This window comes from Chelonoidis abingdonii, chromosome 6, assembly GCF_003597395.2.
Source record: "Chelonoidis abingdonii isolate Lonesome George chromosome 6, CheloAbing_2.0, whole genome shotgun sequence".
NCBI lineage: Eukaryota > Metazoa > Chordata > Testudines > Testudinidae > Chelonoidis > Chelonoidis abingdonii.
Genome location: NC_133774.1, coordinates 117,028,565 through 117,045,988, shown reverse-complemented (window position 1 = coordinate 117,045,988; position 17,424 = coordinate 117,028,565).

The following is a 17,424-nucleotide window of genomic DNA, read 5'->3' as shown; positions in this document are numbered from 1 at the left end:
CACCCAGCTACATTATTTGCAGTTAAACCTGAGACTAATGAAAAGGGAGACTTTATATTCTCCTGTTATCATTATTACTGCTCTTGCAAGAGATTTGAAGGCTCATTGTTAATTGGACATGGTGACTTCCAGTTGTAGGTCACTGGTTTGAGTCGGGGAAGTGTAGGGAAGAGGGCTGCTCGAGATTAAGCGGTGAGCTGTGTGAAATGTCTTTGTGCTCTTGAGCCAACTCCTAGTGGAGTGGTGTCTGCATCACGTTAGCACTCTTAAGCCAGAAGCCAAAAGTGAGTGGGTGTGCTTGTTGAGCTACTATGGGCTTGGCTACACTCGAAACTTCAAAGCGCTTCTGGGGGAGTGCTGCCGCGGCAGCGCTTTGAAGTATGAGTGTGGTCGCAGCGCCAGCGGTGAGAGAGAGCTCTCCCAGCGCTGCACGTTCTTCACCTCCCCATGGGGATTAGCTTGCAGCGCTGGGAGCCGCGCTCCCAGTGCTGCAGCATTGTTTACACTGGTGCTTTACAGCGCTGTATCTTGTAGCACTCAGGGGGGTGTTTTTTTCACACCCCTGAGCGAGAAAGTTTCAGCGCTGTAAAGCGCCAGTGTAGCCAAGGCCTATATAATGCTCGAGTTGATCCTTTCAGGCCTGCAGCACAGTTGCAGGGTGATTATGGAAAGGTTGAGCATGTAATGCTTTGTCCCCTTCCACAGTGTGTGATTTGGAAGATGTAGCCTGGTTAGTGAAAGGCTTTAGGGTTGCCAACTTTCTAGCTGCACAAACCCAAACACCCTTACCTCATCCCTTCCCTGCCCCGCCCCTTCTATGAGGCCCTGCCCCCAATGACTCACTTCCCCCTCCCTCTATTGTTCCCTTTCCCCCACCCTCACTCACTTTCCTCAGACTGGGGCAGAGGTTTGGGGTGTGTAGGGGGGTGAAGGCTCTGACTAGGGGGGTGCGAACTCTGGGGTGGAGCTGGGGATGAGGGTTTGGGATATGGGAGGGGGCTCCAGGCAGGTGCTGAGGTTAGGGTGCAGGAGGAGGCTCATGGTGCGGGCTCTGGGAGGGAGTGTGGGAGTAGGGTCAGGGCAAGGAGGTTTGGGGTGCAAGCGGTCAGCAGTTTTCTCACCTCTTTACAAGTTTCAACCTTAGGGCTTTGTAAATAGTTTTAATTGTTATTAGTTGTCAGTCACAGCTGTAAATAGTTAGCAGCTAGACTCCCAGCGGGACTTCGCCCCAGGCAGGATATGCTCCGGTCTCCCAAGTTTAAGCCCTGCGTGGACTGTAGCAAGCCTATGCCTGTCAGCAATCTCCACAGCAGCTGTCTCAAGTGCTGGAGCAAATCGCACATCACAGAGAAGTGCCACATTTGTAAAAACTTTCAGCCACTGACTCAAAAGGAGTGAGATATCTGTCTAGGGGCTACCCTTGTGGAGCCTGCCCTTCACACAGCATCCGAGCCTTCCCACCAAGACTCAGCGAGCACCCCGGCACCGTTGCATAGTGCACCACTCCACGTCTCCGGTGCCTAAAAAGAAGACATGGAAGCATAGCTCCCTGACACCAGGCAAAAAGACCCACGTGTCCTCAGGCAAGGGATCCAGTTCAGCCCACCCAGCCACTCTGGAACCGCGAATGTGCGCCTGACCAGTTGGAGCTCTTAGCTCCTCAAAAGGTCCATCACCAACTCAAGGGATCAATTTAGGAACCCATGTCCCTGCCGGCATCGGCACCCACCCAGACCTCCCTGGCATGGAGACAACAGAGGCCTCCACCAGTGCTGTTGATGCAAGGGGGTAGCAGGATGCAGCATAGGCTCCCCAAGAGGGCAAGCCAGTAGCCAAGACCCTTCAGGGGTTAGTGGAGGGCTGACAATTCCCTGAGATGAGACAATACTCCCCACCTCACCTCCGCAAATCCCCGGAGCCACAGCCCAGATCCTCTGGGGCTCATTCCCAGTAACCAGCACTGCAATCGTGGTCACCACCACCCAGACGTGGATCACCTAGAGAGAGGCGTTGGTCTCCATATCACTGGCACCACCCGCCCTCCTACCATTCGGTCTCTCATCGCAGATCCCCATCACTTGCCACGTGGGAATGCTCCCTATCCAGGCTCAGGTCTCCCCGGCACCGCTACCATTCACCCAGGTACCTGCACCACTCATCCCGCTCCGGTCACCGGTCCCCGACAGCAACCATCAGCAGGCACACTCCAGGCATCGATGGCCTTTCTGTGGTTGCCAGAAGGGAAAGCCTCTGGTACAGAAGGCCAGGTTAGCCCCTTGCCCAGGTCCCACCCATGTGACTGGGGCCAGAGACCACTTCAACGTTGATGGCGCAGCAGTGGCAGTAGCCAGTAGCCAGCGCAGTGGCCTTACTGGAGCACATGGGGAATGCCAGTCATGGCAATGCCTCCTTCTGAATGGTCATTGTCCACCACCTTGGAGCAACTGGCACTGGCAGCACCAGGCGCGGTACATGCAGATCATTCGGAGGTTGGGATTGAGGATGTGGCACCCACCCCTAACCCTCCCTCCCCAGTGGTGGATGAAGCCCTGGAGCCTCCTCCGGTAACCCAGTCATCATCATCGTCCCCGGCTGAGGCAGTTGCAGGACTCTCAAGGGCCAGCCTGCTGGATGACTTCAAGGGGCGTCAGGCTCTGCTCTGAAGGGTGGAAGACAATTTGAGTTTGCAAGTAGAGGAAATGGCCGAGGAGACAGATACGCTGTTTAACGTTCTCTCGGCCACCATCCCTGCCCGGGTCGCTCTACCAGTCCCTGAAGGTCAGCCAGGCTCAGCTCCACCTATGGCCCCTACAAGTGTGGCTAGTCTCGGTCTATGCTGCCAATAGACACACCCTGGACCTAGTGATCAGGGTGCTGGACCATGTCCTTTCATCCCCAGACTGGTGGCTGAATCCCCAGTCAGTGCTGCAGAGAATTCCCTTTGTGACCCCATCCCTGTTGCTGACTCTGGTCTCCTACGCCTCATACTTGGGATGGGGCTCTGCAACGAGAGACCGAACGGTAGAAGGGCGAGTGGTGCCAGTGATACGTGCCTGTGTTCGGCCCTTTGTTGGGATGCTCTCATCGTCTGGGACTTTTGTGTGCGTCATACCATTCATATGGTGGCTCCCACCTACCTGGCATCAGGAACGTTGTGGTGGATCATATCAGCAGAGCTTTCTTGTCTCGCCACAAATGGTTGCTCCATCTGGAAGTGGTGAGCCTAATCTTTCACAGGTGAGAGACTTCCAAGGTGGACCTGTTCACATCCAGGCAGAGCAGAAAGTGCCACATGTTCTCTTCCCTGCAGGGAAGGAAAAATTGATTCCTGTCTGACACCTTCCTAATTTCATGGCCGGGAGCACTGATCTACGCCTTCCTACCGGTGCACTAATCCACCAGATCCTGATAAAGGTGAAGCAAGACAAAGAAAACATCAACCTCATAACCCTAGCGTGGCCTCACCAGCACTGGCTTGGGATGCTGCTCAGTCTTTCGGGAGCTGCCCTGCTGCAGCTGCCACTTCAACTGGATCTGCTGTCCCAGAACCATAGCAATCTGCTGCATCCATACCTGGCAATGCTGCACCTGAAAGCTTGGTTACTGGAAAAATCATGGAGCAGGTCCTCAAGGATTCAATTCTGAAGCACTTAGAGGAGAGGAAAGTGATCAGGAACAATAAGCATGGATTCACCAAGGGCAATTATTCCTGACTAACCTAATTGCCTTCTAGGAGAAGATAACTGGGTCTGTGGATGAGGGGAAAGCAGTGGATGTGTTATTCCTTGACTTTAGCAAAGCTTTTATTCAGGTCTCCCACAGTATTCTTGCCGGCAAGTTAAAGAAGTATGGGCTAGATGAATGGACTATAAGGTGCTCAACAGGTAGTGATCAATGGCTCCATGTCTAGTTGGCAGCCGGTTTCAAGTACAGTGCCCCAAGGATTGGTCCTGGGGCTGGTTTTGTTCAATATCTTCATTAATGATCTGGAAGATGGCATGCACTGCACTCTCAGCAAGTTTGCAGATGACACTAAACTTGGAGGAGTGGTAGATATGCTGGAGGGGAGGGAATAGGATACGAGAGGACTAGAGAAATTAGAAGATGGCCAAAGAAATCTGATGTGGTTCAAACAAGGACAAGTGCAGAGTCCTGCACTTTAGGCGCGAGAATCCCATTCACTGTTACAGACTAGGGACTGAGTGGCTAGGAAAGCAGTTCTGCAGAAAAGACCTCGGTTTACCGTGACAGAAGCTGGATATGAGTCACAGTGTGTCTGTTGGCCAAGAGGGCTAATGTGGCATTTTGCCTGATAATAGGCATGCGAAGCAGATCAGGGACATGATCAATTCTCTCTATTAACTTGGTGAGGCCTCATCTGGAGTACTGTGTCCAGTTTTGTGCCCCAACATGCAAGAAGGATGTGGGAAAAATTGGAATAGACCAGTGGAGCGGAACAAAAATGATTAGGGGCTGGAGCACATGACTTATATGGTGACGCTGACGCGAACTGGGATTGTTAGTCTGTAGAAAGCGGTGAAGAATGGAGGGGGGGGATTTTTGATAACTGCTTTCAACTACCTGAAGGGAGTTCAAAGGATGGATCTAGGATTGTTCTTCAGTCGGTACCATGAGCAGAAACAAGGAATACTGGTCTCAGTTGTAGTGAGAGAGGTTTAGGCTGGATATTGGGAAAAACCTTGCTAACTAGAGAGAGTATGAGCACTGAATGCGGTTACACTGGGGAGGTGGTGGAATCTCCTTCCTTAGAGGTTTTTAAGGTCAGGCTTGACAAAGCCCTGGCTGGGATGATTTAGTTGGGGATTGATCCTGCTTTGAGCAGAGGGTTGGACTAGATGACCTTCTGAGGTCCCTTCCAGCCCTGATATTCTATGACTCTATGATTCTGTGTGGCTGAGCACGGATGAGCGGGCATGCTCTGCCAGTGTCCAACAGGTCTTTTTTGGCAGCAGGAAGCCATCCATCAGAGTAACCTACCTGGCAAAGTGGAAGTGGTTCACGTGCTTGGCCTCGGATCAGCAAATTTGGGCCAAGGGAGCCCCACTGCAGGACATCCTAGCCTATTGTCTGCACCTCAATCTCCAGGGCCTGTCACTCTCTTCAGTAAGAGTTTACCTGGTGGCCATTCTGGCGTTCTACTCTCCGTTCCAAGGCAGGTTGACCTTTGCCCATTCTATGACTGTGCAGTTCTTAACAGGTCTGGCATGCCTCTACTTGCATGTCTGGACCCAGTTCCCCCTTGGGACCTGACTCTTGTACTGGAAAAGCTCATAAGTCCTCCCTTCAAACCCTTGGCTACATGATCCCTCCTGTTTCTCTCTTGGAAGGTTTCTTTCTTGGTTGCTATAACTTTGGCCTGCAGGGTGTCTGAGATCAGGGAGCTCACATCGGAGCCTCCCTATGTGGTCTTCTACAAGGACAAGGTTCCAGTTCCATCCACACCCAGCCTTTCTGCCCAAGGTCATCTCTCAGTTTCATACAGGTCAAGATGTATCCTTTCTGGTCTTCTATCCAAAACCTCATGCGATGTATGAGGAATGCAGGCTACTTACCCTGGATGTCAGATGGGTGCCAGCCTTCTACATAGATAGGATGAGGCCATTCTCTAAGTCAACTCAGTTGTTCATTGCTGTCACAGACAGGCTGAAGCGTTGCCCGGAGTCAGGCCAGAGAATTTCGTCTGGGATTAGGGCCTACATCTGTTACTGTTATGAACTGGTGAAGGTGCCCCTGCTGGCAATGATGATGGCCCACTTGACTAGGGCACAGGCATCACTGATAGCCTTGCTGGGGCAGATGCTGATCCAAGAGATCTGTCGGGCTGCTACCTGGTCCTCCAACCACATGTTCGCATCTCATTAGGCGATCACCCAGCAAGCACGGGATGGCTCTGAGCCTGCCTCCAAGGATTCTGCTTGTGAACCACCTAGAATGGAATTGACATGAGCAAGCTCTTGAAGAAGAAAAAACAGTTACCTACCTTTCGTAACTGTTGTTCTTCGAGATGTGTTGCTCAAGTCCATTCTATTTCCTGCCCTCCTGCTCCTCTGTCGGAGTTGCTGGCAAGACGAAACTGAGAGGGCGTAGGGCCGGTGGCGCCTAATATATCGACGCATGAATGCAGCATTCAAGGGGGCGCCACAGCCAGCCCTACAGGTACTGCTAAGGCAAAAGTCTCTGACAACTGCCCATGTGGGCACGCGTACACCTAGAATGCAATGGTCATGAGCAACACATCTCTAAGAACAACAGTTACAAAAAGTAGGAAACCATTTTTTCTATGTATAGAAATTATTTTGTGGGCATCCCATGCACTTTATAGTTGCCATCAGTTCTAAAGGCAGGCTAACTGGGCAAGATCTTCTGCTACTAATGGATCCCATAGACCCTTAGGTCTGGTGTTTAATGTTCAACAAGACATGCAGAGACTGTATTGTCAGAGCGAAAGCCTTCACAAAGCTGGCATAATGGCTCTGTGGCTATCAAAATTCACCTCCCGACCTGACAGCAGGCTTAAATGTTGCAGCACATCATTGTCAATGCTTTTGCAGATGCTGCCTCTCTCTATGTCTTCTGTTGGGATTCTTGACTGCTGAATGTGTGTAAGTGCATATGCAGCCCTATTTGTAGCATGGCATACCTCACTGATGTGTTACCACTGCATGTGACCCACACATCTAGTCTAGAGGACTTAAATCCCCTTGAGTTCCCCCTATGGACAAAAAATGACATACACATTTTGCTAAGATGTTACAAAATGTATCCATTTTTTGCTGTAACGCAGAATTTAAGCAAAAAGTCCATTGAAGAGTCAAGCTTCAAAAAATGTGCAACAGCTGTATTTGAGAGATATTGCACTAAGTATAAAACTTTATATACCATGTGCCCATGAGCACTGTATGTTGTGGGAGCTTGTCATTGAAGTACATATCATTTATTAGATATGGGCCAAAATTGGAACCTCAGGTCCACATTCCTTCAAATTTCAGGACCTCTGGATTTCAGAGCTAAATCTCTGATTCTGAGTCCACTGTTATGATTTTGGTTCAAGGACAGATACAAAATCAAAAGGTTCTTATGTTTTGGTGCTGGTTGACAGCCACAGGTGGCTGAAGTCTCACATGAATCACCTGTCTCCTCTCCAGAAGACAGCTGATTTAGGGAAATTTTCAATTTTTCGAGATGGTAGGAATATTACAAGATCAGTAGGACTTTTTTGGGTTCCAAAAGGAGCTTGATATGCCCTCAGCAGGGAAAACTGCAGAACATGTCTGGGTCACTCCTTTTCTTAAAGCAATGTGCTGCTATTTAATCAATGTATTGAGTTTCAGAAATGTAATTCTAAGAATGAGGAGGGAAAAACTATGGCAATTCCCCCACAAGAAAGTGAATAATTGTTCAAATGGGAGGTCGTTCAATAATAGGCCCAATTTTCATATTGGGCAGTGAGCTTCTATGAGTTTAGATGTACCCAAATCTTTCTTGAAGGTACATATCAATACCTTAAATAGGCAGAGGAGTCACATGTAGTCCATACATTTCTGACTGGGGTAGGAAGTGAACATCTATATTTCATCATGCCTGAGTGGGGGATGGACTAAATGACCTCTTGAGGTCTCGTCCTACCTTGTATTTCTATGATTTCTATGTAGGACTTTGTGATGATAGTTTTTATTTGCTCTCTGCCTCTATTAGTTAGATATAAAAAAAAAAGTGACAAAAGTGTAAATTAATTAGAAATAGTACAAGTATATTCTGTAAAATATGGGTACTCTAATATACGCATAACAGCTAGGCAGGTAACTCGCCCATCAGTGTGCAATGAGGAGTAACAAAATATGCCCCAGCACTATCAGAGCAAGTGGTTACTTTGCACATTCATGCAGTTTATCCAGTCCTAGAAGAGATACAAAGTTTAAACGAATACATTTGTATTTGGGTAGTGTGGTGTGGAGATCCCCAAACACAAAATTACACAGTCAAATTAAAGCAAAGAAATAAATTAACATATATCAAAGTTTAGCATATTAGAAAAAAAAAACAAAGCTCAGTCAGTGACAAAGAAAAGGAAAAAGCACATCTGAGCTTTTTTTATGAGCTATTAAAATTCTATACCATGTAATGCTTTGATGCAGCCATGTCAGATACAGACCAAGAGCTGTCAGGATTCTGTTCAATTTTTTTTCAAAGCTTTCAAATTGAATTTCTGATTGGATCTGAAAACCTTTAATCATGTACATCTAATCTATAACAGTTTAGTGCCAGAGATAAAAACATGGAATCATTGTGCAAAAGTAACCAAGGAAGCTCCTGCTATGGTATCCATTATCTACCTTCTAAAAAGTCATCACCTACTAGGTTCTCTACAACTCCATTTCGTCATATATCGCAGATCTTATTGTAACCTACTGGTGAGTGTATGTTACACGTCCCCCTGTATGCCTGATCCACAGAGAAAATGAGTTTTTTACAGCCCCAACTTGGCTCTTTAGCTCATGTTTTTAGCTCTGGAGGTCCCTGGCTCTTTCCCCAGTGTGTCAGCCAAGATGGCATCCATCACATATCTCATGTTTCAATACTTCCTCCCACTTTGCTCTGCCAGCAGTCTCAGTCTGGACTCAGAGGCGCTATTCATTTACATGCTACCTTAGGCGTGGAATGGTTTCCCTATCTCAGTTCACCAAGCTATCACCATCTCCTCATTCATAGCCTTCCTGAAACCTCAGATAGATATAAATGATAGTAGAGGATATAGAACTATGTGCTTTGGCACTTACAAAAGCATTTTGGCATGAATTTGGGATAGTCACAGTATTAAAAGTGTCAGTGAAACCTTAGTATTGCACAATCATGTATACAGCTGTCCACTCAGAGGAAAAAAAACTTGGCAGCAGCTGCCCTCTTTTGTGACTGCTGATAACAATGACACCTCAGTTTGGCTCCACCTTGGTCAAACAGTCAGATATAGCACAAAACCTAATACACATCTTTCTGTCACCTCCCCGGGTGGAACTAGAATGCATAGATTCCTAGCCAGTTCCATTCTACCTGATCTACTGTCTGAGTTTGTGTGTATAAAGCATCTGGGATGTGTGACTGGCTTGGTATTCTGTTGTGCCCTATCTTCTCTCTACAAGACAAAATTGCCAAACATGGCTACCACAGAACTTCCAGTTGAACTAGGAGTGGACTTCAGCAGCCAGTATATGAAAGACTCTGTTCCTAAAAAGTAGGCACAGAGCAAAATTCTGAGGATGTGAAAACTGGTCTCAAACCCATGGTATGATATAGGAATTTAAAACAATTTTTTTGCACATTATTTTCCATCTGTTTGACACTGGGCTAGAGTGGAAAGTTTAGAGGAGAACTAGTATCATCATCTTCCAGAACAGAAAAAAAACATCTCTAGGAAGTTCAGCCATTGTTTTGCTTGGAGAGGCAAAACTGTCCTCTTTTTATGTTATTTATTGATAGCAAAGAAAGAGAATAAAACTGTACAAAAGGAAGAAAGAAATCACAGTTGTCCTACCGAAACAAACTAAGGAGTATGTGTTTGTCATAAAGCATAAGTCCCAATTCTGAACCTTAGCGTCCAAAATCTGGGTGCCTGCATGAAACCTCCAAGCTTAATTACCAGCTTAGATCTGATAGCACTGCCACCAGCCAGAAATTCCAGGTGTCTGCCTCACTCTGGTCTCCCCAAACCTTCCCTGGGGGACCCCAGACTCAGATGGCCTGAGTCTCCAACAAGGGAAATTAACCCATTCCCTTCCCCCTCTTTACCTCCTCCAGATCTTCCCGCCCTGGGTCTTAGTGAGAATTACACCTGCTTCCTTCCTGAAACCAAACACAGAGAGATCAGGTTTCTCTAACCCGTCCTCGGTCCCTGCAAATGCAAGCTTTGTAACTTCTACCAAAGAATTTCTTTCCCCCTGTCTTTCTTCCTTCCACCAATTCCCTGGTGAGCTGTCGCAATTCAATCCCCTTTGGTTCCCAACTAGAAAAATCCAAACAGGTCTTAAAATAAAGCTTTATATAAAAGAAAGAATAAGACAACTAATATGGTTCTCTGTTCAAGGATGACAATTATACAGGAGTCTATTGGGCTATAAAGAAACAGCAAACTTGAATACAGCGCTTATCAAAGCCGATATATCTCCAATTTCATTCCAGCAACCACAACATGAATACCAAAAAGAGACAAATTTTAGGACGCCTTATTGTCCTTCTAGATCGTTTTGAGCTACCTTATCCATCTCATGGCAGCAGAGCTCTCTTGAACGCCTAGAGAGAATATGAGACGATCTCACTCTCAGAGGCCGAGCGGCACAGAGACAGACAAAGAACACACACCCAAAACTTCCCTCCCTTGAGATTTGAAAAATCTTGTTTTCTGATTGGTCCTCTGGTCAGGTGTTTGGTTCCCTTTGTTAACCCTTTATAGGTAAAAGAAACATTAACCCTTAGCTATCTGTTTATGACAGCGTTACCTTGTTTCTGCCCATTCCTCCTTCTATACTCATGACAAAGAATACTGCATTTTTGGAACTTCTGCTGAGGCTGTATAGAAGGCCTCAGATTTACCTTTATCATTCTTATTTACAGCAGCACCTAGAAGTCCCATTGGTCCTGGATGTTGTGCAACCATGTTCTGAAGAGTCTGCAATCTAAACAGTCATTGGCTATAACAAGGGATAGTATTGTTATCCTCATCTGATAAAGGGAAGCTAAGGCACACAGAGATAAAGTAACTTACCCAAGGTTACATAGGAAGTCTTTGGCAGAGAGAGAAACTGAACCTAGATCTCCTGAGCCTCAATAAGTGCCTTATGATAATATTCAAAAGCACAAAACCACCCTTCCTCTCTGAAGTGACCCTGATCGTTGGGAATCATCTACCACTCTGTCTATATGGGTAACTGTCATTGATATCAGTGGGCTTTTCTTGTGTTGCTAGAGCAAAACATATGGCTTTGGATGGTATTCTACTACGCAACAGGCTCCTACTAACCGCATGCAGCTTTTAAATTGCTTTGGCCGGGGGGTTAAAAATGAAAAAGACACTTGAATCATTATACTAATCTTTCATGTTGGGGAATGAAGGATTAGTGAGGACTTAATGAAAAGCTTAGGTGGGCCCAGTTAAATTTCTAGATCTGAACACCCCTGCAATTTGGAAAATTTGGATCTAGATTCTAGTGTGCTAAGATCCATTTAGCACTGGAGAAGGTTGAAAGCAGAGGGGATCTGATTAACTGATTTTCATGGTACATCTGTACCAACTGCATCCTGTACCAACTGCATAGGAGCTGCTCTAAATTCTGCCAGTTAGTCTCTGTGGAACCATAAAACTAGAGGGGTTAGTACTCTGGCACTATGCCCTTCCCACCGAGGGCCAAGTCATGGGAGATGTCACAAGCAAGAGTACAACAACTCTGTCACTCTGGGCTGGTCTACAGTGGAGGGGAGTGGGGATCGATCTAAGATACGCAACTTCAGCTAAGCTATTCACATAGCTGAAGTCAAAGTATCTTAGTTCAACTTACCTGGCTGTCCTCATGGCGGCAAGTCGACTGCTGCAGCTCCGCAGTTGACTCTGCTTACTCCTTCTGCCAAGGTGGAGTATGGGTGTCAATTCAGGGATCAATTTATCACATCTAGATGAGACATGATAAATAGATCTCCGATAGATCGATTACTATCTGCCGATCGGGCGGATAGTGTAGACATGGCCTAAGAGTTACCCTTCCCCAGAGCACTTAGCTGGCCAGATCCAGCTGCTGTCCAATCCCTTTGTGCTGCCTGAGTGAACAAAGGAGCTGGAAAAGGATAAGCAACTCAGACTTTAGACTTTATGGCTGAACCATAACTCTGGCTTACCACATCCTCAAAGTTTGGACCTGGAGTAATATTCATATTTTGCAGCTCAGAAGTCTTTTTCATAAGCAGAAATGCATTAGGTTGCAGGGTTTTTACTATCTATATATCACTGAGAATACTGAAGTGCTCACTTTTTTAAAAAGTCTTCTTTAGTATTTACAGTAAACTCATTCAGATCTTAAAATTCTGTAGTGTCCATAAATATGGTAATTTTAGCATTTGCCACCTCTTTTCATCCCAGAAGTGATGCTCTCAGCAGGCCCACCACTTCTGACATTTTCTTTCATTTTACAGAGATAAGTAGCAACCTGGAAGCAACTTCCCCCCAGTCCCCATGCCATTAGCATTCATAATATTAATTGCCAAAAATTACCAGCTGCAAGAAGTTTTATCTAACAAAGCTGCTCTGTGGCTTTCTCAAGACAATTTAATACCATTTATGTCCCAAGCAAACACTTAAGTATGTAAATAGGAAGAAGCCCACAATATAATTAATATTTAAAAAGTAAAATGTCAGGCTCAGCTAAGCAGTTTTTCAACATCCATCTCTCCCCACCCCCTCTTAAATCACAAGTTCCTCACAGAAATGTGTTTTGGGACTTAACTGAGCAAGTTACAATGGATCCGAGCTAAGTATTTACTGCAAAGTCCCAACAGGTCCCCAGCTTGGTAGAAGCTGGATCTAGGGTTAAGGGGGAAAAAGACATTTAACTCAAACTACCAGACACGTATATACACAGGGTATTATTTTTTCAAAGGAATACAGTAATATATTCACATACATACATAAATCAAGACAAGAGAAACATGTTACTAGATGCTGTGAATAGCAGATGTTGATTAATTGCATGCCAATACAACGCTATATTTTGCGTTCTTCTGGAAGCTATGATGAAATTGCTTCTATTACCTCCATTATCTTACATATCTAGCTGCTCCACATCAGTCACTTTTTTCTCCAGTGAAGAAAACCTTAAGTCAAGGAGCACCTAGATTTCAAAAAGTGAAGTAGAAACACTTTTTACATAATGGGTCCTGTCCGGCATACACCAGACGGGACACATTAGTAGTTCCATTGAAGTCAGTGGAACAACCCATGAATAAAGTTATATGCATGGATGTTTGTGTCCCTGGGACCAGCTCTTGTGGGAAGGCCCCATCTTTTTGGTCTGTGTTTACACAGCACTTAGCTCTGAGATGTCCTAATATCATAAAAATAGCTATGTAGACAGTGTTTGGATGTTGGAGCACAGGCTCTGACGCCCACCTCCTCTCCAGGCTTCAGAGCCTGAGGGCCAGTCTGAACTGCAGCTTCCAAAGACTGTCTATACAGCTGTTTTTTAGAGAGTTAGCGTGAGTCCCACAAGCCCAAGCTACAGCAATAGCAATCTAAAATCACTTTCCCTCTGAAGATCTCAAACCTTACAACACTCTACAGAGGAAGGTAAATATAATTAGCCTCATTTTACAGAGGAGGAAACTGAGGCACAGAGATTAACTGACCTGCTCAAAGTCACAGACAATGTTACAAATTCTATACCAAAACCTGCAAATGAATGCAGTTCTTCTGATGCCCAGTCTTTGGCTTCAGCCATAGGACTATCTTTCCCTTCAAAAGTCTGACAAAACGATTACATTTCCATGACCTCATAATGAACTCTAAGGCTACACTAACTGGAATGTATTTCTGTTTTGCATTTTTTTAAAAAAGATATGATTCACTTGAAAGCCCAATCTGTATATCAGAGGTCATTTCTTTTGAGCCTTTTGACTGTCTAAAGAAGCAAAAGAAAGAAGACAATAGAAGTTGGCATAGTGATAATGTGATAAGAAACAAGCTTTTGATCTCCTTCGTGTGTCTTTGGGTAAATGGCCAGTCTCATCTACAAGTATCAAAAATACTTAGAAAAAAAAAACCTCTGGAAAAAACCTCTGGAAAAACTTCTGGAAAAAAAACAAGACAGTTTCTGTAAAAAAATAAATAAATAAAATAAGCCAAACAAAACCAAAAAGACTCAAACAAACAGCCTAGCAATGAAGAGGGAACAAGAGATTGTTGTCTGCTAATTACAACATACTGAGCGTCAGAACCTGAATATTTTCCCATCTCTACCAATGGTTAGCTGTGTGACTGTGACACTTAAACTCTCTGTGCCTCAGTTTGTCAGTGGTAAAAATGGGTACAATTATTGTAAACATTTTGATTATGATAGCACCTAAAAGGCACAACCAGGCTGAGCCCCATAGTGTGAGGTGCTGTACAAAAATAAACATAGAAAGGTACAGAGCCTGTTTCCTTTAGGTCCTACTCTTTCTGTCTCATACTTGTTCATGTCAATATGCTCCGTGCACAAATTTTGTGCAGACTTAGCTTTCTGAACCATGAAAAAGCACAATTTTTGCTGTCCTATTGTGCTCATGCAGCATTTCTGAAACATGTAAGTGCTATAATAATGCAGTTAGCCCAAGGAAGCTGGCTGAAAGTAACAATAAGTAGGTATTTTCACTAAGACATGTTAAATAGTTTTTGCTTAAACTTTCCCCAGATGTGCACATAAGTCAATGAACAACTATGTCATAAAAAAGAGGTTTGAGTGACTTCAAAAAGTCAGGTCATGTTGGAAATGGTTTTGCATAGCAGCCACTACTGATACCAACTATAACTGAAAATGTTTGCAAGTTTTAATGGTCACTGTTAAAAAATTAAAAAAATCCTCAAATGGCTTAAGGGTTTCAAATTGTATGAGTCTTCTAGATAAGAGAGCTGCACTGTATGTCATTGCCATATTTGAGTTAGTTTGCTATCTGTCGAAAAACGGTAACTACCAGGAGACATTTCTTTTGCATGATATGACTTGTGCCTGTAATAAGGTGATATAATTAACATAAGATCTCATGAGAGAAATGCAATTAAATTAACCTTTACAAAGTCACCCTTGCTGGTCTTGTGAAGCAGTATCAGTGGAAGAGAGGAAGGATTGCCAAGTGGTTAGGGAACTAACCTATGACATAGAGATATGGATTCACCTCCCTACTCTGACTCAGACTTCCTGCATGACCTTGGGCACATCACACTTTGTCTTTGCCTCAGTTCCTTTTCTGTATAATGGAGTTAATAACTCTTCTCTACCTCACACGGAGTGGTGAGGATGAACACATAAAAGATCAAGGCCCTTATTATCATAGTACATAAGTACATTAGATAACTTTTGTGTGGAATGCTAAATATCAATAATGGAGCAGTCCCTTTAAAAAAGAGATCATTGACAAAAATACAGTGCCTGGGCTTGCCTTCAGGTACTTAGGAAACATCCATGCAGGTTCCATTAGCTACATCCTCTCAAGAGAGAATTTGTTTATAGTGATGACATGCCTACGGCAATGCACTGCAAGGTCTGTTTTGTTTGTTCTTTGAAGTAGCTTTCACAGGTAACACAGTAATATTATTTCAGGAGATTTTTCTATTGTTCTGCATTCTCTGAATTAACAACAACAGATAGCTTGGGAACATTTGTTTGATGGAATGGAGACAGCTAGTGCTGATAAATGGCTTTGTTTCTAAACTATGTGGGTGGCTTTTGTGCTTTAGAAGAATGATTTCCACACCTGTGGATATTTGCTAGTCAGTAGGACCATTAGCAAATTACAGATACTGTGTAATTTTAGGTACATTTTGGCCACATTATCAATTTCGTATATTATGGGTCAGATCCTTAGCAAGTATAAATCAGGGTCAGTCAGTTTATAGCAGCTGAGGATCTGACACTTGCTCTTCATTTGTGAAGTACCCTCCCTGTATATATTCCGCTGCCTTTGCAATAATTCTTTCTGGGTTCTTACTACAGTGAGGTGAAGCATGAACAGATGCATATAAAAGAGTTTGCTTTAGCTATACAGTATACTGGCTTTAAAAGACAATCTGGCCCATTACCTGCAATAATTTATGAAGTCTTCACAGACCCAAGAAGACTCCAAAAGGCAGTGTTTATTCGTTAAAAACGTACAGTGTATATAAGGGGGAGATTTTGACAACCAGCAGACTGCCTAATGCTTTTAGGCCACTGCTAGTAACTGGAATATCAGTTAATATTCTCATTGCTAAAAGCAGCTAAGGTAGCCACTAGACCTTTGCAGGAACTTTAGTATAACCAAGGCAAGCCAGAGGAGGGGGCATCCACTCAAAGACCACTGCAGATGTTAGTAATTATTGTTTTTTGGGGTATTCTACTTACCTGTTGCGGACATGTGTAAGTGCTTGAGACTAAATTAAGTACAAACTTTAAATGAAAACACACTTGTTGGTGTTATTTAGACCAACCACATATCAGATGGATGTGCGGTGCCCATCCTGACACCACCTTGCAAAGAGTAAAGTTGCCAAGAGGTTTGGGTTTAGAAAAAGCTGAGTAACATGCCAGAAGTGGCTGAAGGTGAATCAGTGATGAAAAGGCTTAACAACAACAGACAGGACCAAATTGCATTTCAGCACCACTGCAGATACTAGTGTTGAGCCTTGCTTGAGAGATGATGAGAAGGACTTTTTCCTTAAGGAGTCAATATTTTTGCAAGGTGTGTGAAATGCTAAACTAATGGTGTGTTGTAACTGGAGAGGTGCCCTGTAGGTCCAGCTCAGTTTATGCATATATTGAGATTATTTCTTTGTCTTGCCAAACTCCTGCCCTTGGATATTATAAACAAAAAGTGTATGTCATTTAATTGTTAATGAACTGAATGAATATATTGAAAAAGATGCTTTAAGGCTCAAGGAACTTTTCTGTCATCAAGAATATTAAACAAGGTGCACCAGAGGGGTGGAACTAGGAGAGAGAAGAGTGCTATTGCTCTGTAATCACAGACAATGTGCAAAGTAAATAAATCCACAAAAATGTTCACTGGAACAGTTGTGTTTAATGTACACCCCAATGTTCTCTCCTCCCACGCCCAGAGCGTAAATAGGATGGGAGGAAGGGTGGTCTTGGGGTCAAGATATTAGACTGGACTTAGAAGAACTGGGTTCAGTTCATGACTCTGTGTTAGACATCCCAAGTGGTCTAAGAGAAAATAGAAATCTCTGTGCCTGAATTTTCCCTCTGTGAAACAGGGATAATAACCATTCCCTTGTAGGTAATTCTTTGGGGTGGGGACTTAAAAATGTGTGTCTTCCTAGCACAACTGGGTTCTGATCTTGCTTGGAGCCTGTAGGTACTCCTGTAGTGTGAACAATAACCACTAGTAATAGTCAGTGAGAGAAAGGGTCAAATGGGGTGCAGAGTATGCTTCTGTTGTGTCAAAGCATAGCGAAAACAAGTGAAAATCTGGCTGGGGGTGGGGTGGGGTGTGGCTCATGTTGATGTGGTTCAATGACTAAGATAAATACCTCAGATTCTCTTCTCTGGGGGGTAAGATACAGGATGTGGACCTGAGGCTGAAAAGGATCCTAGCGGGAGCGGGAAAGAATCCGTTGATTGTCCTTCATGTGGGAACGAATGATACGGCTAGTTACTCGCTGGACTGTATCAAGGA